Here is a 25,320-nt window from a genome sequence, read left to right as displayed (position 1 = left end):
TGGCCTCAAGGTGGAGGATATTTTATCGGAGGATTAACCTGTCTCCAGACCACGCTGACCTACTGGTTGTCGCCGCTTGCATCCTCCACAACTTCCTACTTAACCCAGCAGACAACCAAATACTGCTGAATGAGGCAGAGCAGCAAGGGAGAGAGATGGCTGCAGTGCAAAACATGGGAGGAAACAGAGCCGGAAGAGCTGCGTGGGATGTCAGAGGAATCCTCACCACCTTCTTCAACTCCCCCGAAGGAAGTGTGCCATGGCAGGAAAGGATGGTTTGAGGTGTTTAACCACGGCCTGTTGTATATTATGGCATTGTAATTATTATGAATACTGGAACCTTCCAGTGACCCTTTTGAGGTGAAAAGTAATATTTTGACCATTTATGATTTATAAATTGCCAGGACTGTAAACTTGTTTGTTGATTCATGTTTGTTGTGTTTGGATACTTTTTCAGAAGAATGTGTTGAGGTTTTTTTATTAAAGAACATTTTTGTTACAATGTTATGAAACATTGTGAAGTTTTAATCTATCTTTTATGGCTTTCTCTTCATTTCTAAGTGCCCTTGCAGTGTTTTAGCACATGAATGAAGTAGCTTGTGAAACACAGTGTTGGCCTTGTCTTTTAACAAAGGCTGAAACTTCATGCTTCAATCACTTCCCCCAGGTTCCTAGGTCTGTGTTGGAGTTTTCTAAATGGTTGAAACCTCAATTTACAAGTATCATACATGTTCTTACGGTACACAGGCATAGTTGGTTGAAATAATTAAGGTTAAACAGCTACAGCTACAAATATGACGCTGATATAGAAAATAATAAGTACAAAAATATAGGCCTGGTGTTAATGGTGTATTAAAAATGACAAACAGTATTTATTTAGGTATTAGTTAATTGTAGTTTAAAACATCAAGACCCATATATTTTAGATAGCACGACTGACAGAGGTCCATAAAGAAAACAAATCACTTACTAATTAGCATAAACTCACCATCTTGCCCCAAAATTGCAGATATGTCACTCCATGCATTATCGTTCTTGACGTTGTCTTTATAAAAACTGTGACTGGGGTCAAACAGGATTGGGTACTTCTCCACTTCTGTAATCAACCTTTCATCATCCATTATGGAAATACAAACAAGACCGCTAACCAGGTGACAACTTCTCTTTTAAAGTAAAGCAACCGGAAGGTAGTATGTTAATTTATTCTGAAAATCTCGGGAGCTTCTCTCCATTTCCGCGTCCGATTTCCTGTCTTTCCTTCCCCAAAAATGTCGAATTTGACCCGTTTCAGAGGCGTCGCGCGTAGAAAATAGAACCGGCGCGTAAAGGCCGTGACATGCTGCTCCTGAGACGTGGCCGACTCGCGCTGCTGACGGCTCCAGTGGAAAAGGTTCAGTTGACCACAGTGGTTCCTATCAGCAGCTATGACGTGCTGCTGACGGCTCCTGTGGAAAGCAGGGGTTAGGAATGTGCTATCATCATGAAACGTTGAAATCACTTACAACTCAATAGATTCTACTTTCCTGTAGCGTTTCAGCCTGATTGGACCTTTTTTCAGAGAACTGGAACCAGAATGATGTGAAATTGTGCTTTGTGCGACATAATTCTGGGTGCCATTTAAAAACCATAAGTGCTAATGACTCCATTCCTTTTGCAGGTGATGGGGGCTGTTACGTAGAGTATTTTAAAACAAACCTGGCCTCTCTAGGACATTCAGAAGCCAAGTTATAAGCCCGCAAAGGTGTAACTGGATACCGGCCTTAAATTGACACCAGGCCCGGTGACCTTTGGGACATGATTTGACCCCCTTAGGAATGTGCCATCATCATGAAACGTTGAAATCACTTACAACTCAATAGATTCTACTTTCCTGTAAGGTTTCAGCCTGATTGAACCTTGTTTTCACACAAATGAAACAGAACAATGTGAGATTTTGAATGTACAACCACTTTATTACAGCTGCCATTTACAGTTTTTCCCAATTGTCTTACACACATTTTCTGGTACTTGACACAATTACCACAACATGTAACCAATTAACCAACCCCCTTAACCAATTTTGCGAAACTACAAGCACAATTCCTGCTTTGCACTCAAATTTCAAATCTAAAACACACTTTTCTCAAAACACTAAACACAATTCTCTGCTGTTGGCACAATTTTCATACAGGAACTATCTTGTTCTCACAAGGAACACACAGCTATTCAAATGTGCACACTGACTCATCACAAGGGCAAACACCTGTCAAACAGTTTTACAATCAGCAAACAGAGCTTAAGCATAAAAGGGCAACAGGTGAGCTCTTCTGTGTTGGAGCAATGGATGCCAACTTTGGAAACAGAGGCAGAGCCAGAGGAGTGAGAGTAAGAGGAGGAGGACGAGGACGAGGAAGACCAAGGACCATAATCTCTGATGAGATCCGAGCCACTTTGGTTGATCATGTGGTCAACCATGGTCTTACAATGAGGGAGGCTGGGCAAAGAGTACAGCCAAATTTGAGCAGGTACACTGTAGCATCCATCATCCGGACCTTCCGAAATGAGAACAGGTAAGATATTTTCTCTCACCAGAAAATGGCAGTACTGCATATCAATACAATCAGTATTCAGTGAGTATAGTAGTTTTGCCTGTGGATGGTTTTGTTGGACAGTAAAACTACTGTCAAGTATGTTTCCAGTATTTAGGAAATGTATACCTACTTTGTATTCACATTATTTTACTATTTGTTTGGCAGAACTGAAAGAGTGATGAAGCAAGATGGCGCCCTTGGTCGGCTGCGTGTCTGCTCGGCTCCCGACCTTTTTTGTTTTTCTTTTCTATTTTATGGTTTGTTCGATATATAGTGCTGATTTTCGGCTGGCGTATGATCGGGACTTCCTGCTCTCGATCCGGTCTAGAATGGACAACCTCCAGTACTCTAATACGGGACACCCTTTTCCACCGCCGCTGGAGACTGACACTAACCAAGCCTTCGGGCTTGTGTTGCCTGTTGCTTTACCGCTGCCTCGGAGACCGTGGAAAAAGAAACGGGGGAAACGAGGCGGCTTGCCATTTTAAAATACTTTTACTAGTTTTTAAAACGTTAAATGTTTAGCCCCTCCTTACTTGGTGTCACTACTTCAACCATACACCCCTTCACAGTCACTCCGCTCGGAGAACTTCATGCTCCTCTCGGTCCCAAGAACGCGCCTAAAGACGCGTGGTGATAGGGCTTTTGCTGTGGCAGGTCCTAAGCTTTGGAATAAGATTCCTCTCAGCATAAGGGCCTCCACCTCTGTTGCGGTTTTTAAGGCAAGGCTAAAAACATATTTTTATGACCTGTCTTTTAACCTTTCTAACTAGTTTTATTGTTTTACTTATAGCGATTTTACTCACTGTAGTTTTATCTGTATCGTGTGATACAATGTTTTATTTTCTGGACTTACTGTTTTATGTTTTTATTTGATCAGTGTAGCGCCTTGGTGGCATCTTTTTGCCTGTAAGGCGCGATTTATAAATAAAGTTGAGTTGAGTTGAGGCTTCTTCGTTCAGCTCCGAAGGATCCGGTGTGGCGAAGCCATATCTTAGTGCTGCTCCGCGACTGTGATGTGGCGGATCCAGCGTCATCTCAACCGTGTTGGGCCGATCTCGCTGCTACCGGGAGCACACGGAGCTGAATGTTCCATGGATGCGTCTGAAATGAGGATGTCCTGCCGGCTGGGAGCTCTCGGAGCGGAGAGCTTCATGAGTGTGTGGGATATGAGGATGATTCACCAGCCGGGTGCCCACTCACGTTTCGGCTGCTCTCGTTCTGGCCGGCTCATTCAGCGGGGAAGAAATCCCGCCATCCTGCGTTATGTTGCAAGATCTGATGGAACCGGACTCTCTACAATCGGATACTCAGTCGGCTCGCTTTGCGCTGATCAACGCCAGATCGGCTGGAAATAAATCTTTTATTCTGAAGGAATTCTTCCAGAACAATAGCCTGGATGTTTTATGCGCCTCTGAATCATGGATCACCCATGGGGATTCGGCTACAATAGTGGAATTATTACCTCTTGGATGCTCCTTCATTAACATTCCAAGAGCACAGCGCCTAGGCGGAGGTCTATTGACTATATTTAAATCAGATCTTATCTGCACACCGATTACCCCTCCATCAACTCAATTGTCCTTTGAATTAAGCATGTTTTAACTGGGTCGTTCCCCTACATTGTTATGTGCTCTCATTTACCGTCCACCACAATACAATAAGGATTTTCTAAATGAATTTGCAGCTTTTCTGGCTGAAGTCTCCTGTAGATACGGAAAATTACTCCTGCTTGGTGATTTTAATATTCATGTCTGCTGTCCTGAAAAACCTTTGGTAAGGGATTTCCTAGACATTGACTCTTTTAGCTTGTCCCAACGTGTTAATGGGCCCACACATGGGCATACACACACACTTGACCTGGTTTTCTGTCATGAGCTCGAAATTAGATCTTGGCATTTTACCTGCGACTTTTTCAGATCACTCACCAGTTTTGTTTAATTTGAAACTGGACTATGCCCATCGTATTGAATATTTCCGTCCCAGTTTCTCTCGTATAATCAGACCCAATACTGCTGCAGATTTTGCCGCTGTTCTTACTCTGAATTCAGCTCCATACGATTCTACTGATGCATTTACTGTAGTTGAGGGATCACTTCGTGTGCATGATTCATCCTGCCTGACTGCTATGGACATTGTCACTCCATTAAAATCAAGTCGAAGGAAATCCAAGCCAGACCCATGGCTGAACGAACAAACTCGTTCCTTGAGACAAAAATTGCAGGAGACTGGAACGTAAATGGATAAAAGATAGGCTTACTGTATCCTTTGAGGCCATGAGAGAGGCTTGGTCTCAGTACCAAAGAGCAGTCAGAGGCGCGAAAAATCGATTTTTTGCCAGCATTGTCACGGCTAATTCCAATAATCAAGGTGTGTTATATAAAACCATAAATGCAGTGCTTTCCCCAGTTCAAAAACTATTTTCCTCTGTGTCCGCTGACTTGTGTAGCCAAATCCTGCAGTTTTTCTTAAATAAGATTACTGTAATCAGAGCTCAGATTCACCAAACCAACCTTGTTCCTGATTCATTTATCCCCTCTCATGTGCAACTTCAAAGCTTTCAGCCCATCTCTTTGCCCTATCTAGAAAAAACTGTTGCAGCCATGTAACCCTCTGGCTCCCCAGATGATGTTATCCCACCTCGTCTCCTGAAAGAGGTGTTTCCTTTAATTAGCAATAGCGTGCTAGGCATTATAAATAGTAGCTTGACATTGGCTGAAGTTCCTCATGCCTTTAAACACGCTGTTCTACAGCCAATCTTGAAAAAAACCCGGCCTTGATCCCACCGATTATTCTAATCTGCGACCAATCTGTAAATTACCATTTTTATCTAAGGTCCTTGAGAAAATAGTGTATGCACAGTTGATCAAACATTTAAATGAAATTCAGGTAATGGACATCTGTCAGTTTGGTTTCAGAAAACAGCACAGCACTGAAACTGCTCACGTTCGGGTCTTTAATGACATTTTTCTGGCTTTAGATTCAGGTTTCCATGTGGTTCTGGTTAGGGCTGCAACAACGAATCGATAAATTCGATGAAAATCGATTACTAAAAGCGTTGGCAACGAATTGCGTCATCGATTCGTTGTGTCGCACAACTCTTCCAAAAGCGCCCCCCCCTTCCCGCCCGCCGTTGCGCGCAGACCAAGTCAGATCAGCGCGAGGGAGAGCCGGCAGATCAGCGCGAGGGAGAGCCGGCAGATCAGCGCGAGGGAGAGCCGGCAGATGTTTGCTGCAAACCGGCTCCGCCCAAGGCCGGATTAACTGGGCAATTGCCCAGGGCCCACGAACTCTAAAGAGCCCAGGGCACGAGCAAAATACTGTATCTATAATTTCCCGCTTTATGAGGACTATGGTGACCGTACGTCCCGTTTTCCCCGGACATGTACACTTTTCACTCTCTGTCCGGGACGTCCGGACCGCGGGTTCTTGTATTGATGAAAATGTCCGGCTTTTCATCCAGGAGCAGGGATCGAATTATGGGGGAGCTGTTTATCCTACACATCCAAGGGAGCCGGAAAAAAGTTTTCTACCTATATTACATCATTTATGGACTCTTTTGAGCAGAGAGCACAGAGAGCGGCACAGCACATTGTTGCGCAGCGATCCAGGCAGCTGCTTCCAGCGCACGGTCCATTCTCAAAGTGGCGCAACCAAAAAACTATAATTAGCACACGATCGTTCATGTCTGCACATGTTCTCTATCAACCTGACCTCAGCTATCTCTCACCTAATGTATCCTCTGTAATCTCCAACCTTGGAGTAAAAATGGACCAGGCTCTGAAGATGGATACCCAGGTCAATAACACAATTAAATCATGTTTTTACCAACTAAGACGCATCTCGAAACTAAAGCACATCCTGAGTGTCCGTCTTCTGAAATCTGTGGTCAACACTTTCATCACTTCAAGGCTGGATTACTCTAACTCCTGCTTATATGGCATCAGTAAATCAGCTCTTTCCAGATTTCAGCTGGTCCAGAACTCAGCAGCTAGGTTGCTGACTGGAGCTGACAGAAGACAACACATTTCTCCGATTCTGAAATCTCTCCACTGGTTGCCCGTGCAGTACAGGATAAATTTCAAAATTATGCTTCTGACTTACAAATCCTTGAACCATCAAGCTCCTCCATATCTGTGTGAACTTCTCCATTTCTACAACCCGCCGCGTGCTCTCAGGTCCGAAGATAAGCTCCTCCTAGCTGTTCCGAATGCACGTTTAAAAAGCCGTGGAGAAAGGGCTTTCTCTGTCTGTGCACCGACGCTGTGGAATGCATTACCACTGCTAGTGAGAAAAGCACCAACAGCTAGCATTTTTAAATCACGCTTGAAAACTCACTACTTCAACCTAGCATATACCACATAATTATGAACCTCACTTAGATCAACATTTGTTTAAAAATGGAATTCACAATATCAACTTCCGTACTATTGAGGTTCTTCTTAAAATGTTTTTCTAATTTTTAATCTCCCTGTGTCTTATTGATTTTTAGCTGTTAGTTTTGGTGATTTTGTTGTATTTCTTTTTTATCTTTTACCTGTGTTCGTCCGACATGATTGTATAACATGGTTTAAATTCACTAACATTTTTGGTGTACAGCGCCTTGTTTGGTTGTAATGCCATGTTGAATGCGCTTTATAAATAAAATTGGATTGGATTTCCCCCGCTGCTTGGCCAGGGACAACATTGCTTGTGATGTGGATGAGGCGCTGTGGCCAGACCGCAACAGGAGGGAGGATGCAGCATAGTTTTATTGTTTTACTGTAACTGTATACAGTAAATTTCTGTTGGATGTAATTTATGTGTGCAACTTTGTGTTGGTTGGGAATGGGATAAACATTGTGTACAATGTTTTGTGGGAAAAATAAAATAATTTCTACCATGTATTTGTGTGTTCAGATTGTAAAAACAATATTCTGAAATAACAACACATTGCATGTATTTACTGTCTGTAGTAGGTGTAACACTGAACCAAAAAGGCTTTAGTCATTATGATGAATGGAGAAGAAGTGTTTTCCATTCATCATAGTGTTCAACATTGAGCACGAGTGTTCTGCTGGTTCTTATAAATGTCTATACATATGATGGTTTGTGTGTGTCATTTGACAACAAAATCACATTTTGGGGAGGAATTACATTCTTTTGAAGTTTAATTTTGCAGGTTAAGTGAGGGGTTTTGCCCATTGTGTGTGTATTTTTTGGATTTGTGTGTAGAGTTCTGAAAATATGGGGCATGCTTTCAGAAAATGTGTGGAAACAATTGAGAAAAACTGTAATAAAAACATACATTCTTTGGACTCCATTTATGTATTATAAGTAGCACACCATTACTTTAAGTACAATAAAACAGACCTGACTTCTCACAAAGGTGGCACATTCAATTTATCACTTTGTGATGTACACGACTGCAGCCAGGAGCACAGATGCTGCATGAATCTGAAAAAAATTAAGGCTAATGTTTTTAGCCACTTTATGTTGGAATGTTGTACTCTTTCTCATGTTCTCCTACATTGTAATAAGCTTAACTGACAGATAAAATAGATCTTTTATCACAGCAAATAACTACAATGAATAACATTTAATAAAGTGTTTGAATGTGTTAATAAGCTGAACAGACAGAGACAAAAGACATTTTATGACATAGACATTTTAGGACAATAAAAAACATGCAATAACAGCAATTGCTGTCATGCCACCTGTGTCTTTTACACCTGTTGATGCAGGAGTTAGACTGAAACTGCACATTTATCTAGGTACCACGAGGTGCTGAACCCGGAGGAGAGGCTGCTTCTTTTGAAGATGTTCACCAAAAGGGTGTTTTACAGGAATGAGCCGTGCCCGATTTCTGGTTGCCAATACTGGTCCTCCAGGTACAACTGTTGCATTACCTCTAGGGCAGTTTAGCTGACCTCTGCACGTCAACATGATTCTTCCAATTAGGTTTGGCTGGCTGGAGGAGGTGAAGTCATCCAAAGTGTGTTACTGTGGACCCAAAGAGGAGCTTTTAGTTGTTTTTTGCACAAGCATAAGCTGAGACTTTGCTTTTAAAATTGATTTGAGCAAACACTCACCTGAGATGCTGCACGATTAGCATGAAGGTTTGATGGGTTAACTGGCGCAGAGCTTCCTCTCCCAGTCTTCCAGCAGGAACATGTCCATCCACGTTTCACGGTGTTAAGGATGCCTCTGATCATCAAGTAAACACATGCACAAAGCGCAGGCTTCCAAACGCGCTACTCAGGTGTGACAGTCATGCAGTGGTGACGTTTTTACCCCGTGTCTGTACTGTGTTTTGGTCACGTGAACACTTGCGCAAAGCTGCTGTCACAGACGCGCGTTTCGCTGAGTCTGGGGACCGATCAGATCGTTCCAAATGATTGTGCAGTGTCCAGGAGCCTTCTGTCCATCGCCCAGGAGCCTTCTGTCCATCAACACATGTGTAAATTTCAATGATCAGACCACTAGATTGTCTGCTAACGGCGCGCTGTCTGCGCATAGCTCACCGAAAGCTCCGTGAGCATATGTGGTTCACGCTTATCAGAATCAGAAAAGGTTTATTGCCATCGTCAGTGAACAAACAATTCACAAACTAGGAACTTGCTTCGGTACTAACGTGCTACATATAACATGAATAATATAATTAAAAATAGAATAAAGTAGAATAAAATATAATAAAACTAGCATAAAACTGCTATAAAAAAAGGCAGGTAATGGTAATATGGCCGATAACGTGACGTTATGTCAAGTACAGAAGACGAGCATGGTTGTGTGTTTATAAGCTGTTCACAAGTTTATGTTTATGTTTATTCATTTTGCAGACGCTTTTATCCAAAGCGACGTACAATTTTTTTTATAACCTATAGGGCATGTTGTGATCTGTGGGGGAAACCGGAGCACCCGGAGGAAACCCACGCATGCATGGGGAGAACACGCAACTCCACACAGAAAGGCGAGTTTTGAACCTGCGACCTTCGTGCTGCGAGGCAACAGTGCTAACCACTGCGCCACCATGCAGCCCAAGTCTAACGGCAGATGGAAAGAAGCTGTTCTTATGGCGAGAGGTTCTGGTCTGGATTGACCGTAACCTCCTGCCTGAGGGAAGCGGCTCAAAAAGTCTGTGACCCGGGTGAGAAGGGTCAGCTGCTATCCGACCTGCACACCCCCGAGTTCTGGAGACGTACAGGTCCTGGAGAGATGGAAGGATGCAGCCAATCACCTTCTCAGCAGAGCGCACAATGCGCTGCAGTCTATTTTTATCCCTCACTGTGGCTCCAGCGTACCACACAGCGATGGAGGAGGTGAGGATGGACTCAATGATGGCCGTGTAAAACTGCACCCATCATCTGGGCCGGCAGCTTGGCCTTTTTCAACTGCCGCAGAAAGTACATCCTCTGCTGGGCCTTTTTGAGCAGGGAGCTGATGGATGGCTCCCACCTAAGGTCATGTGTGATGGTGGTTCCGAGGAAGCGGAAGGAGTCCACAGTGGTGACGGGGGTGTCCGTCAGGACGAGGGGAAGAGATGGGACTGTGACTTTCCTGAAGTCCACAATCATCTCCACTGTCTTCTGAGCATTGAGCTCCAGGTTGTTGCTGCTGCACCAGTACACCAGCCATTCCACGTCCCTCCTGTAGGCAGACTCATCACCATCAGAGATGAGCCCGATGAGGGTGGTGTCGTCCGCAAACTTGATCAGTTTAACGGAGTCATGGCTCGAGGTGCAGCAGTTTGTGTACAGGGAGAAGAGCAGAGGAGAAAGTACACAGCCCTTTGGAGATCCTGTGCTAATTGTCTGAATGGTGGAAACATTCTTCCCCAGCCACACGCACTGCCTTCGGTCCGTCAGGAAGTCAGTGATCCACCTGCAGGTGGAATTGGGTACGTTAAGCATGGAGAGCTTGTCCTGGAGCAGAGCAGGGAGGATGGTGTTGAACGCAGAGCTGAAGTCCACAAACAGGATCCTAGCGTAGGTTCCCGGGGAGTCCAGGTGCTGCAGGATGAAGTGGAGGGCCAGGTTGATGGCATCGTCTACAGACCTATTGGCTCTGTATGTGAACTGCAGAGGGTCCAGGTGGGGGGAGGTGAAGGACTTGAGATGAGGGAGGACCAGGCGCTCAAAAGACTTCATGACTACAGACGTCAGCGCCACAGGCCTGTAATCATTCAGTTCAGTGACATAGGGTTTCTTAGGCACAGGAACAATGGTGGACAGCTTAAAGCAGGCTGGAACATGGCAGGTCTCCAAGGAGATGGAAAAAGATGTCCGTGAAGATTGGAGACAGTACCTCTGCGCAGTGTCTCAGGGTTGCGGGGGAGACACCATCCTGGCCCGGGGATTTCCGAGGGTTTTGCTTACGGAAAACCCTAAGTACATCCTCTTCTGTCACTGAGATGGCAGTGGAGGGGGAGGGGTGGTCAGTGGGGACTGTACTATTCACAGTGGTGAAGGTGGTGGGGGAGGCATGTGACACCAGAGTGGCTGAAGAAGCCTGTGCAGTAGGGGGTGTGGGGGATGGGTGTTGCACTTCAAACCTTGCATAAAAGGAGTTGAGTTGTTCAGCCAGTTGTAGGTCGTCAGCAGCATGTTGGGCTCTGGGCTTGTAGTTTGTGATTTGCCTGAGCCCTCTCCAGACAGAGGCGGAGTCATTGTTAGAGAACTGCTCCTTTAGTCGCTTGTTGTACAGAGATCTCGCCTTCTTCAACTCTTTTGAGAACCTGTACTTAGCGCCTTTGTAGCTTTCTCTGCCCTCGGCTCTGTAGGCTGCTTCTTTCTCCCTCCTCAGCTGTCTCAGTTTGGGTGTGAACCAGGGCTTATCGTTGTTAAAAGTGACCCTGGTTTTTGTTGGAATAATGCTGCACTCACAGAATTTTATGTATGACGTTACAGTGTCTGTATATTCATCCAAGTTGTCTGTCGCAGATCCAAACACGTTCCAGTCTGTTGTGTCCAGACACATGCTAAGCTCCTCCACAGCCTCGCAAGTCCACTTCTTAGAAGTCCTCACTGCAGGCTTGGAGAGCTTCAGCCTCTGCCTATATGAGGGGATGAGGTGAATCATGGCGTGGTCTGAGAAGCCGAGAGCAGCTCGCTGCACGGCCCGATAAGCTCCACTAACTGTAGTGTAGCAGTGGTCCAGCGTGTACTGCCCCCTTGTCGGGCATTTAACACACTGTTTGTCCTTAGGCAATTCCTGGCTCAGATTTGCCTTGTTAAAGTCGCAGAGGATAATAAGTAGAGAGTCCGGAAAGGTCTGTTCCACACTTAGGATCTGCTCCGCGAGCGCACGTTGCGCCTCGTGCACGTCCGCGCACGGCGGGATGTAAACAGCAGCCAGAATGAATGAAGCGAACTCACGTGGGGAGTAGAATGGCTTACAGTTTATGAAGAGGAATTCCAGAGCAGGAGAACAGTGCTGGGAGATCACAGTATCTCCGCCCTCTTGTCGTGTCCCGTTAGATCAGCGCAGTTGTCCAGAGATTCCAGTTACATCCGCCCTGTTGTCGTGTCCTGTTTTATCAGCGCAGTTGTCCAGAGATTTCCGTTACATCCACCCTGTTGTTGTGAACTCCCAGCTTACATCCGTGTCCCCTTCCATTGGCGCAGTTCTCTCGCGCTTCATGGTTAGCTCCGCCCAGTGACCGGCCACTGACCTCTCTTGGATTTCATCGACAGGTAAGCCTCGTGTCTACGTTGCTCTTTAATAATTAAATGGGTTAAAGTGCAATTTTAGCGTGAACAGTGAATAGAACATGTGCAGGAAGTTCTCTTAAAGCAAAGCAAAGGTTTTTAGCCACTAGAGGTTGTCATTTTGTAGTCTGTCATGTTAAAGTTGTAGTTCCTTGTAATAAGCTCAACAGACTGATGAAATAGACCTTTTCTCACAGTAAAATCAGTGCAAATAAATCTCATTTAATAAAACAGGAAGAGTTTAGCAGCACAACACACAGATAAACTACAGGTTTTATAAATCTAAATAACTACAATACATAACATTTCAAAAAGTGTTTGAAGTTTTTAATAAGCTGAACAGACAGTGACAAAAGACATTTTATGACAGACATTTTAGGATAATAAAAAACATGTAATAACAGCAATTGCTGTCATGCCACCTGTGTCTTTTACACCTGTTGATGCAGGAGTCAGACTGAAAGTGCACATTTATCTATGTAGGCATTAAAAATGATGGACTTTGCAGGCAAACCAAGCCGTTTAGTGTATTTCTGGACTAGTCTAGCTGTTACACTGTGTTATTACATTTATGACAGCTTGACATGCACACACACCAGTATTTACACAGGATTTGGTGTGGAACAAAGCATTTACTGGACAAGAACACTTCTGTGACTTTGTGTAGCTTCACACAAGGGTCAACAATTAACACTTTCTTCTATTTCCCTTCCTTAGATACACTGACAACTGACATGACGTCCAAATATGTCAAGTGCAACCACAACCTGGCAGACGCCCGCCCTCCGAGCACGCTGGCAGACGGCCGCCCTCTGTGCACGCAGGAGAACCGCGGTCCGGACGGCCCAAAAAAACCACACGGCAGAAGAAGGGTGGCCACCCCACTACCGCCTTCCTCGACCTCTTCCTTGGCACCCTCCTCCCCTTCAGCATCAACGCCACCCTGCCAACCATCACCACCACCATCACCACCGTCCCGCCGCCCATCCAAAGGTAAAATGCCCAGGGTTTCTTGGGAAAGCCTCTCCACTCCCCCCTCCCGCAGTCGTGTCAGGAGCCCCGTCGACTGGGGCAGGCGTCGGCGGATAGGCCCGCAGCGTCGCCCCATCCTCTGGCCGGCGCGAAGGACAGGACTCTCCTCCACCGGCCAAGAGGACCAAGAAGACGCACCACACCAGTGGCAGCCCGTCGTCCCAGGAGTCCCCTGAGGAGCCCCTGTTGCCACGGAAGTTGGGAAAGACGCTTCGCCCAAATCCCGCCTCGCTGCTGTCCGGATTCTCAGCAGCAATGGGTTAGTTTTCATATCTGTTTACCTCACGTCTCGATGAATATCCTTCCTAAAGGATTCATCCTTGTTAATTGCTATGTGAACATGTCTCCACAGAAAATTACCTAGAGGACTATCAGTCTTTCCTGAAAGGGGTGCTGAAGTCCCACAAGCAGGTGGACAATGTGGCGTCCAAGGTGATGAGGATCAGGAGGTTCCTGAACTTCATGGCGGTGGGGGCCCTTAAAGTGTGGGACTGGACCTCCCTCTCCCGCGGTCATCGTGGAGTAAGTGTACATCACCTGCAGTTAGGCAAAATCACAAAGAAAAACAAAGTGTTGAGCTTTTTCTATTATGTTCTCTTCAGATGGGTTGGCCATCTAAAGAAATGCGAAAAGAAGGTGACCACCGTCACCTTCTACCTCAGGAACGTGTTTTCTTTCATGACATATTTTAAGGAGACACCACCACCTCATTGCTGGCTGAAGGAGACCCAGATTAGAGCCCTGCACTGAAGCCCTAGGCCCTCGGGTCTGCCCGGCCCGACGGCCCGAGGGCCGGGCTTCGGGCCAACGACTGTGCAATTACCTCGGACACGGGCCGGGCGCCTTTATTTTTAATCGAAATCATTAAAAAAATTAAAACACTTAAACAGCAGTAGAGCCCTGCGCGGGACTGTTTTCTTCATCCCGCTCCTGCCCGCTCCTGCTGAATTTCTGACCATTACCGTTTTGTTGGTCCTTTCTTCTGTTAGACCAAGCACGGGTACGGAGAAGATGGAGTTAAACACCTTTTGAGTTGGTAGAAATGAGGAGACAAATGATCAGAGGAATCCATGTCACTGTTTCACCGCTCGAGAGGGGGAGAGCCCTTTTGCAGCAGGTCCCGCGACCTACTCTTGCCAGCTGCTTTGGACAGACTCTCCGCCGTTCTGCTGAAAACGGCTGATTTTTATTGAAGATTACAGGAATGTTACATACGTAGTTTGCCATGTACATACGTCAATGATTACGACAGGTAAAGAATAACAGCCTTGTTAGCAGACAGTTTAATACATCACTAGAACATGCATCTTGAGATTACCAGGAACATCCTGATACATTCATGACAGGAGAAGATACATTCACTGGTACAGAGAGGAGCTGGAATGTGCTCGCTCCCTACAAGGTTGCAGAACAGAACATGCTGCTGTAAATCTTTGTGTAGAGGCCTTGACCATCTAAGCAAGTGTACATATCATAGAGTAATACAACTGAGCTTTATAAGGTAAATATATAAAAGAAGCTTATAAGGTGGATACGTGAAGCTTATAAGGTAGATACGTATATTTTCAATCCCCCTTTTGAACTCTTTTAAGAGTTCAACAAAGATGTAGGAAATCAAAACAACAACAACACCAAATTTCATCAAAAAGAATATAATAAGCAGAGTTTTAAAACACCAATACAAACAACCAATCAGATTACATTTACTCATATTTGTAGCAGTAAACTGATACAAAAAACATGATCATACTTTCAACTGAACATGTTACAACATGTATGGAGCGCATGCACACCCGTATGAGGGCGAAAAACCCTAATTGTCGTACGTTAATAGGGAAAATTCCCCCATGTCCCCCCATTTTGGGGCGAACGCCTCTTGGCACAGAGTGGGCATGCCTAGGACATCAAAGATCAAAAAATAAAAACAACAAAACAATCAAAAAACTCATAGAAATGAACTGGTGAAGGGATTGTTACATAAATCACTGAACATTCTCACACTCTAACAACATCTTCTTCATCATGAGAGTCATCACTATCATCAGAGGGTTCCCCTCCCAAATAGATGTTAGGATTGGCTAGTAACAAGGGCATCTGGATAATTGGGTCAGCAGGTGGAGGAGAGATGGCAATGGTAATCAATCTCAGGACTAAGTGCCTAAGACAGGGGATACAGCAACAGCCGCAAGTAACAAGAATGGCAGCGAAGACAGACATGGACACCAGGACGGAGGAAACGAGAGATTTGTATTTACCAAATACATCAAGCCAAGAGTCCCACATGGAGGTGTCTACACCAGAGTGGGATTTCATTTTTTCTGTCAAAGAGCGGAGGCCGTCTAAGGCCTTAGTTAAGCTACCGTCCGAGGCCGTATTGTTGGGGATAAAAAACACAGCAATCGTGAGAAAACATGGCACACACTCCCCCTTTTTCAGCTAACAGCATGTCTACAGCAATTCTGTTTTGGAAAGCCATCAAGGAAGTAGCCGATAGTTGTTGGTGAACTGCCTCAAGAGCAGTACGAGTGTAATTACTTAAGAGTTGAACATTGAAATGGATGTAGTTAATGCGGTCGACATTTTTATTGGGAGTTATCCAGACAAAAATAGATTCCCATCCGGCGGCTATTTGGTCAACTAATTTGTATTCGTCTGGAACGCCTCTGGGAACGCCAATTGCATCTATATAAGTGGGATTGTGAAATGCAGGTAAAGCTGGTAACGATCGCTTTCGTCGGGTGCTAGAGTAAGAGCTGGGAATAGGGGCATCATGAAGGGTTACAGGAGTAACAGTGACAGGTAACAGTAAAGTAATAAGGGCACACAAACCTGAAGATTTCCTGGGAAAACCATTATAGAGCTGAGGTGCACCACACCACCACCATAGATTGGCACGCTTTTTGGGTTTGAATTGTGAAGAAACTGACACGGTTGTATTAACGCACCAATTTGTGGTGACATTCCCTAGAAAAGGACCGCCTCGTCCAATTAGATGAATACAACTGAAGTTATTAGGGGCCACAATGTTGGAAAAGAAGGGCGTACCAATGTCATCGCCTGGTTTTTGCTTTGGAAAGATTTGTCCAAACTTGGTACAATTGGAATTTAGGGAAGTTCCGTTCATCAAATGAAGGAAACATTCTGGAGGAATCGGAGGTGGTACAATACGGAGAGTAGGACGAGCTGAAAGGCAAACAAGACAATCCTGATCAGAAGCATTAGCTGCTTGTTCAGCCAGGAGTAACCAATTGTTAGTGCTAGCGGAAATGCCTGTAACCGTCTGAAATGTCTCATCAACCGAAGGGTTTTTAGTCTCAATAGTTATCGCTGGCGAGGGTTTATTTACTTTATCAATGTCAGTTAACACAGGAGTGGAGGGTGATTTACTTAGCCCGACAATATCAAAGACGGTAGAGGTAGGTGAAGTAATATTACGGACACAGAGGTGCACTGTCCAGTAGTAGCTCCCACTAATCCAAGGAGCAAGTACAAATAGGGTACATCCAAGGGAGTTTATTGGACTAATTATGAAAGTCAAAGGGCCTGTTTTAGATCCGCCTTGTTTTATCAATTTGATTCTGGTACGCCAAGTTGTAGCTACTCCTTTGGAGTAGGATGACCAATCATCGCCTGTTTCAGCAACAAGACTGCTCCACTTCCATTGAGAGTAAGATCCCCACGTTAAGTACCAAACATGCTCTTTCAGATCAGATGGCGTGTAATGACCATGTGCAGGGTTCGAGGGCAAAATGTCGTAGGGGAGTGTAACCGTGGTGGCTGTGGATAATGGGATACACAGAGTGATTGCTTGGGTTAAATAGAGAAAATCAGAGTTACAAGGAGGTGAGGGGGATGGAAGAGGTAGGGATCGCTTGTGCCGGTCAATAGGTGGTGGAGGATGGGCCGTTGGTGTTAGCGGGGTAGGCTTAGGGGATGAGGGTGGCAAGAGTGGTAAGGGGAGATCATTGCAGAGGAACAAAATAGCCAATGGGATACATAGCAGGATAACAGTGAGAAGTAGGATCAGGAGACGCTGCCTGCACGTGAGGATGGGAGGGAATGGCCAGGACATAATTAGGCTTATTCAGGAGTTAATTTAAGAAATTGTAAGGGTTATAGCTGCTGTAATCAGTGCCAGAGAACGCACTATATGCTAAAATTGCTATTGTTACCAAATCTTCTAGGTCAGTGAAATCGCGAAAGTATCTGTCGTTCCACAACCCCAACCTGCTGTCCCTGTATGCCAACCGGTTTAGTTTACTTGGATACCAGACTATTGGAAAGGATTCTCGTTGAATTATGTTACCCTCAGAATCTTCTTCCGGCCAGGACAAATGAGTGATCAGAATGTACATTAAGTTTGTAGAAATGCAATGAGCGCAAACATATATCTAATACTAAACAGGTAAATGAGTAATAATAAAAATGAGTAGTGAGTATAAAATATAATCCTTGTAAAATAAATGAGGGTGTGAAATAGAACCCAGATAAAATAAATGGAGGGTGTTAAATATAACCCTTGTAAGATAAATGAGGGTGTTAAATAGGACCCTTGTAAGATAAATGAGGGTGTTAAATAGAACCCTTGTAAGATAAATGAGGGTGTTAAATAGAACCCTTGTAGAATGTTCATAGGGTGGTTACTTCTTCCCCCTGTTGAGGTCCCTCCACTGGCTCCAGGCAGCTGCAGGGGGATATGATATCAATATTCTCGTCCCGCAGGATGTGGTGGCAGCTTGGCATGCTACCTCGTCCCGCAGAATTAGTAGCTTGGCACGCTACTGTAGTCAGCTACTTCTCTTCCTGTTTTTTTTTTTTTTTTTTTTTTGAATCCTTTTTATGGTTAGGCAGATGTCAGCTGCTTCTCGTCCTGGTCCTTAGGTACTTTTCTGGTCAGGCAGATGTCGGCTGCTTCTCTTCCAGGTTAGGCTCCTCCCTCTGTGACAGGTTTTCTTGGACCTCGGTCAGGGTGCGGTGTGGCTCCTCCGCAGCAGCACACTGGGTCCAATGGTACCAGGAGTCTCCTTTGCCGTCCAGCCGGACAGCGTGTGACGTCCTCTCCGTGATCCTGTAGGGTCCGGTCCACCTCGGTTCCGTCCACTTCCTTTTGGTGACTTTCAGCAGGACCCAGTCTGTCCCAGGTTGTGGAGATGGGGCATCTGTGGTGATACGATCAGCCTTAACCTGTAACGAGAACTGAGAGACAAGACTATGCAACAGATTATAATATGACCTTGAGTCGAGGGAGTCAGTCAAGTCAGCAGTCAGAGGTAGTTTTGTGGTGGGTCCTGGAAACGGCCGTCCAGTCTGTAGTTCAAAGGGAGTGAACCTTGTGGTTTTGTTAACTGAGCTCCGTGTGGACATCAGAGCAAGGGGCAAAGCATCTAACCAAGTTAATTTGGTCTGTGCACAGATTTTAGCCAATTTGACCTTTAGCGTTTGATTCATCCTTTCCACCTTTCCCTGGGACTGAGGATGATATACTGAACCAAACTTGTGTTTCAGTCCCAGCATGGTTTCAACCTCTTGTAGATCTTTGTTCTTAAAATGTGTCCCATTGTCCGATCTGATTTTTTCCGGAAACCCGTGTTGGGGAATGTAATGATTGATCAGACATTTGATGACTGTTTTGCTGTCTTCTTTTTTCGCAGGCCAAGCCTCCAGCCATCCAGTGTAGGCATCTACACACACTAGGAGATACCTGTAGCCTTTTACCCTGTCAATCATATCTGTGAAATCTATGATTATCTCTTTTCCAGGGCATGTTGGTATTGGAAATTGACCTTGGATTGGTTTCAGGGTAGGTCTAATGCCAAACTGAGTACACTCTGTACAAGTTTTAACCAAATATCTGGCCATGTCTGTTAGGTATGGATGCCACCAGGGGGACAAATTTCTCATCATCTGTGCTACACCAACATGTCCAACACCATGTGCTTCTTCCATTGCCGTTTGCCTGATGCCAGGTGGTAGTATGGGTCTACCATCTGGACTTCTCCAAACATCTGTGTTGGTTGCACCTCTTGCCAACCACAAAGTTTTTTCCTGTGCTGAAGCTTGATCTTGCATGTCTTTCAGTGTTTCTTTTGTGATGGATATTCTAGGATCAATGCTTTTTTCAACAGTTACTGTTTCAACCACTAGGTTATATACAGGAAGATATTCAGCTGTTATCTTGGCAGCCCTATCTGCCTCCTGATTTCCCTTAGATACAAAGTCAGAGCCCTGACTATGTCCTTTGCATTTTATCACTGCCACTTCTGCTGGAAGGAATAAAGCTTCTGCTAGTTCCCTCATCTCAGACTCATGTCTTATGGGTTTCACCCCAGCAGTCACAAAGCCAGCTCTCAACCACTGTTTCAATTCAACATGCACGGCTCCTACAGCATAAGCTGAGTCACTGTAAATATTTACTTTCTTCCCTGTGCTCATTTTGAGAGCGGCAATAATAGCTAACACTTCTGCTCTCTGTGCTGACTGTTGTCCTTTCAGCTTTTCCGCTCCTGCAGTGAACCACTCGCCTGTAGGGAGTTGCTCTACTACTGCCCATGCAGCTTTTAACCCTTTGATGCATAATGGTCACTACAGTGGACAGGTACTCAAAATTGTTATTTATTTATTTTTGCTATTAAGCACAGCTGTTGAAGACTTTATTGCATGTGAGCCCCTCCATTTGGGCTTCAGCAAGTCAAGCCACCATATTTCATGTTCAGAATGCACGCTGTCCACTGAGATGGACATGTAATAAAGTATTTGTAAATTAACAAAATGTTACAAAAAATATTTGTTGAAATTTGTTTCATTCACACCTAAAGATGAATGAAAAAAATTGTTTAAAAAATCATGGTTGAAGATTTCATAATTCATGCATCAGAGGGTTAATCCATCATTGTCATCTCTGTAGCAGCAGCCATCTGTGAACCAGTTCTTATCAGGATTTTGTAGTGGGGTTGCACTTAAATCTGGTCTGACTTTTTCTTCTATTGCTGTTCTTTGTTCGCACGAATGAGGCTCCCCATTACCCATGTGGTCTGCCATGTTTATCCCTTCGTGTGTGTAGGTGATGTGTGGGGCCTCTAGGATCTTACTGATTTTTCTTTGTCTTAGTGGGGTCATGGTGAAAGCTTGTGATGTAATGTAAGCCACTACACTGTGTGTTGTTAGTACTTTCAGAGGATAGCCCATTACAATGTGTGCTGTTTTTTGTAAAATTTTTGCAAGGCCTGCTACATGCTGTGTGCAAGGTGGGTGTCTTTTTTCCATGTTATCTAGCATGACACTTATGTACATCAAGACTTGTCGCTGACCTCCCCCTTTTTTCTGGAACAGAACTCCATTCACATGAGTTTCTGATCCAGAAACATCAAGAAAAAATGTGGATTTGTAGTCTGCAGTAGCTAAATCACTAGCAGTGGAGAGTTGTTGTTTGAGTCTTATGAAAGCTTCTTCTGCTGGAATAGTCCAGTTCAGGTGAGCTGTGAGCTGACGCATCCCAAAAGGTGCTATAAGAGCACGTAGTGGGGCAGTGAGACCAACATAGTTAGGGATGAAGTGTCTACTGTAGCCTGTCAGGCCTAGGAAAGATAACATGTCTTTGACTGTTTCAGGTTTAGAGTGATGGATAATGGAGTTTCTGTGATCTGGTGACAATGACACACCAACTTGTGAAACCATCCTGCCCAAAAATGACACTTGTTTCCTGGCTATCTGAAGTTTGGACCGGCTGACCTTAAATCCAAGCCTGGCCAAATGAGTTAGTAATGTTTGAGTAGCTTGCAGACAGGAGCCTGCAGAGGGCGCTGACAGAAGCAAATCATCAACATACTGCACTAAAACACAGTCATCAGGTAGGGGGCATGTGTCTAGGAGCTGACGCAAACATTGGTTGAACAAACCAGGTGACAGGGTGAACCCTTGTGGCAAACGCGTGTATCTGAATTGCTGCCCTCTGAATGTGAAAGAGAAAATGTCCCTCAGAGACTCATGAAGTGGGAGACAAAAGAATGCATTTGCTAAATCTATGCAGGAAAACCATGCATGTGAAGGTGGTAAGTTTGTCAGAGCCACATATGGGTTAGGGACGGGAAGTGAGTCTGTGTTAAGTAGGGCGTTTATACGACGCAGGTCATGAACCATTCGATATTTACCAGTATTTTTCTTTTCTACAGGTAAAATCGGAGTGTTCCATTCTGACATGGATGGTTCCAACACCCCTGCCTGCAACAGGCCATTGATGCCCACTCTGTGCCAAAAGGCGTTCGTCCCAAAATTGTGATATGAAAAATGGGAGGACATGGGGGAATTTTCCCAATTAACGTACGACAAAAAACCCCTCATACGGGTGTGCATGCGATCCATTCATATGTAACATGTTCAGTTCCACATATGATCATGTTTTTTGTATTAGTTTACTGCTAGAAATATGAGAAGCTGTAGTCTGATTGTTTGTTTCTAATGGTATTTTAATCTGATTGTTTGATTGTATTAGTATTTTAATCTGATTGATTGTCTTTATTGGCATTTTAAAACTTTGCTTATTAGATTCTTTTTGATGAAATTTGGTGTTGTTGTTTTGATTTCCTACATCTTTGTTGAACTCTTAAGAGTTCAAAAGGGGGATTGAAAATATATGTATTTACCTTATAAGCTTCTTTTATATATTTACCTTTTAAGCTCATTTGTATTACTCTGTGATATGTACACTTGCTCAGATACTCAAGGCCTCTACACAAAGATTTACAGCAGCATGTTCTGTTCTGCAACCTTGTAGGGAGCGAGCACATTCCAGCTCCTCTCTGTACCGGTGAAATGTATCTTCATATATCAGGATGCTCCTAGTAATCTCAAGGATGCATGTTCTAGTGATGTATTAACTGTCCACTAACAAGGCTGTTATTTTCACCTGTCATGACCAATGACGTATGTACATGGCAAACTACGTATGTAACATTCCTGTAATCTTCAATAAAAATCAGCCGTTTTCAGCAGAACGGCGGAGAGTCTGTCCAAAGCAACTGGCAAGAGCAGGTCGCGGGACCTGCTGCAAAAGGGCTCTCCCCCTCTCGAGCGGTGAAACAGTGACTGGACTCCTCTGATCATTTGTCTCCTCATTCTGCCAACTCAAAAGGTGTTTAACTCCATCTTCTCTGTACCCGTGCTTGGTCTAACAGAAGAAAAGACCAACAGGAGTATTCTGGAGAAAATGGCCATCCAGGGGAAGGTGATCCCCATCCAGGCAAAAAAAAAAAAAAGGGATAATTTAAAGAAAAAATATAAAGTATGTAGATGTGTGTGTGTGGAAAAATATAACATGTATACATGCTAAATTTAAAAAGTTTAAACAGGTTTGTTGGTATTTGTGTAAAATGACATGATTTTATTTTTTTTATCTAGGATTGCAAGTATCCAGGGTCAGGAGAGGGGGTTAGTGGGAAGCCCACTGCTGCTACTTGGCCCTGGTTTGACCTCATGGATGAGTTATTAGGACAGAGACCCTCAATCAGTCCTTCTGTCCTAATTGCCTCTATCCGTGAGGACACTCCAGGGCCAAGTACAGCAGTGGAGGAAAGGGAGGAGTGTGAGGATGAACAGTGGTTCCTAACCTGAGGGTCCCGACCCCCACAAGGGGGCGCCAAAGCCTCTCAGTGGGTCGCCAGGACCTCTCCACTTTAAGGGGTTAAATCTTCATTTATTTTATTTTTTCATTTAATGTTTACTAAATAAATTGGAGCTTAAATAAAATTTCTAAGCATTTAATTGATGTTTGTGTAACATACTAAATCTTTACAGTTTTGGAATACTTATAGGGCCTGTGATCGTGACGTCATCACCAATGCAGCCGCCCTTGTTACTTGTTATTACTGTAAACAGCACGCTCGTTCTTGCGGCTTAAATTAATCTATTATTCATTTGATCGGTTGTATTACACAACTATAGTAAGTCGGTGCTGTGTTGTGGGCTGACACGTGATCGCCATGAGAATAAAGGTGGAAAACAAGCTAACTTTTCACCGTTTTCCTGCTTGGAGGCAAAACCACGGAGACCAAGTAGCTAGCATAACAAAGTCTCGTCGGCTCACTTGGATCGCAGCTGTAAGACCACCAAACATCACCTTCTGGATGATTTTCACTCTGGTAAGTTACAGATGGTGTACGTTTTTATACATAATTTCTTTCCTTTTAACCGCGACATGCGCACACACACACACACACACAGGCTACACGCATGTACCGGTGAACTAATGCAGTGCGCTGACACACAACACAACTTCTCCTGCTGAGATGACGATTTTTATTGTTTTACTATGAAAACCAGCAAATAGAAGTTTTACCTCTCATCTGGACGTTTACATCTGCTCACACCACAAACAAGAAAGCTGAAAATGTCCGTTATGCAGAACTGCAGCGGCAACAATATGTCATCAGTGCTCCGGTCTTGGGTCTTTCATGTGGATCAAAACCATTTATAACGCTGATTTTGTCCTCATACTGGACCCCGACGTCTTTATATAATGCATCCCTGTATAATCTGCATCCTTTTTGGGATTTTATAATGTTGTTTAACACTTTCTTTCACCCAAATCCGCTTCTTCTCTGCGACAGTACCGTTTGTTTCACGGTTTGTTTACACTCGTCGAGCTTCCAAAACTTGTCTGCGCACATCCCAGAATGCTATGCGCAATCACGTGTGATTACAAGCCCTATTGAGTTAATAAAAAAACTGAAATCATTTTATTGACAATGATGCTACTAGCGTGACAGAACGGTCGCACAACGGAGCTAGCTTGGAAGCTATCCAAAGAGGTTGGGAAAATGGCCAAGCGTGAAAGAGAAGAGAATATGGATTGTCTCAGAAAGAAAAAAAGGACTTATCAGGACAGCGATCTGGAGTTTGGTTTTATCGAGTCAATGGACAAAGTCAAAATTGAGTGTGTAATTTGTGGTGAGAAACTAGCTAATGAAAGTATGAAACCCTGCAAACTGAAGCGACAGACAATCAGACACCCAGATACGGTGGGTAAACCCAGGGATTTTTTCCTTCGCAAAAAAGAAACTGATGACAAACAGACCCCAGAACATCAAGGAAAGTTTTGCCAGAGCTGGAACTGACCAAAAGCAAGCAACTATTGCATCGTTTGAGTGCTCTCTCCTTGTTGCACAAGCTAAAGCCTCATAATATAGCAGACACTTATTAAACTGGCATGCATTAAAATGGCAGAAGTAATGTGTGGATCTCAGGTTGCCAGTAAATTCAAGACAGTGCCGCTGTCTAACAGCACGGTAAAAGACAGAATAGACAGAATGGCTGGAAATGTTGAGAACACTAATAAAAAAAGTCTCAAAACTGGTCCGTTTTCCATCCAGCTTGATGAAACCACCACTGAAGGAGAGGAGGCGGTACTGATCGTATATGTGCAGTACATAGAAAAAAATGAACTGAAACAAGACTTTATGATGTCTGTCAATCTAACAACCACCACCAGAGGAGAAGCTATTTTTTGTGTTGTTGACATTTCACAAGACACCATCTTTCCTATAATAATTTAGTGGCATGCTGCACAGATGGAGCTGCGTCTATGATGGGAAAGAATAAAGGCTTCAACAGCCGCTTGAGAGAGAAAGCACCCCACTGCCTGGTGTTTCACTGCATGATACACAGACAAGCCCTGGCCAGCAAACATCTGTGAGAAACTAAATGAAACGTTAAAGACTGTTGTGAAAATTGTTAACTTTATTAAAGCTCATCCAGCAAATAAATGAATCTTTGCACAGATGTGTGAGGATGAGACGCACCAGACGCTCCTCCTCCATACTGAGGTGCGCTGGTTGTCATGGGGCAAAGTGCTGGAGCGTTTCATGGAACTTCAAAAGCCTATAAGAGATTTTTTGACCCTTCACAACCAGAAACAACTGGAAGAAATGACAGATGAATTTTTAATTAACGCATCATATTTGGCAGACATTCAGTCTCTAATGAAACAAACAAACACATGCAGGGTGCACAGACCACTATAATGGTGTGCAAAGAAGCAG

Source organism: Nothobranchius furzeri, chromosome 18 (assembly GCF_043380555.1).
Source record: "Nothobranchius furzeri strain GRZ-AD chromosome 18, NfurGRZ-RIMD1, whole genome shotgun sequence".
Lineage (NCBI taxonomy): Eukaryota > Metazoa > Chordata > Actinopteri > Cyprinodontiformes > Nothobranchiidae > Nothobranchius > Nothobranchius furzeri.
Note: the sequence above shows the minus strand (reverse complement) of the source record.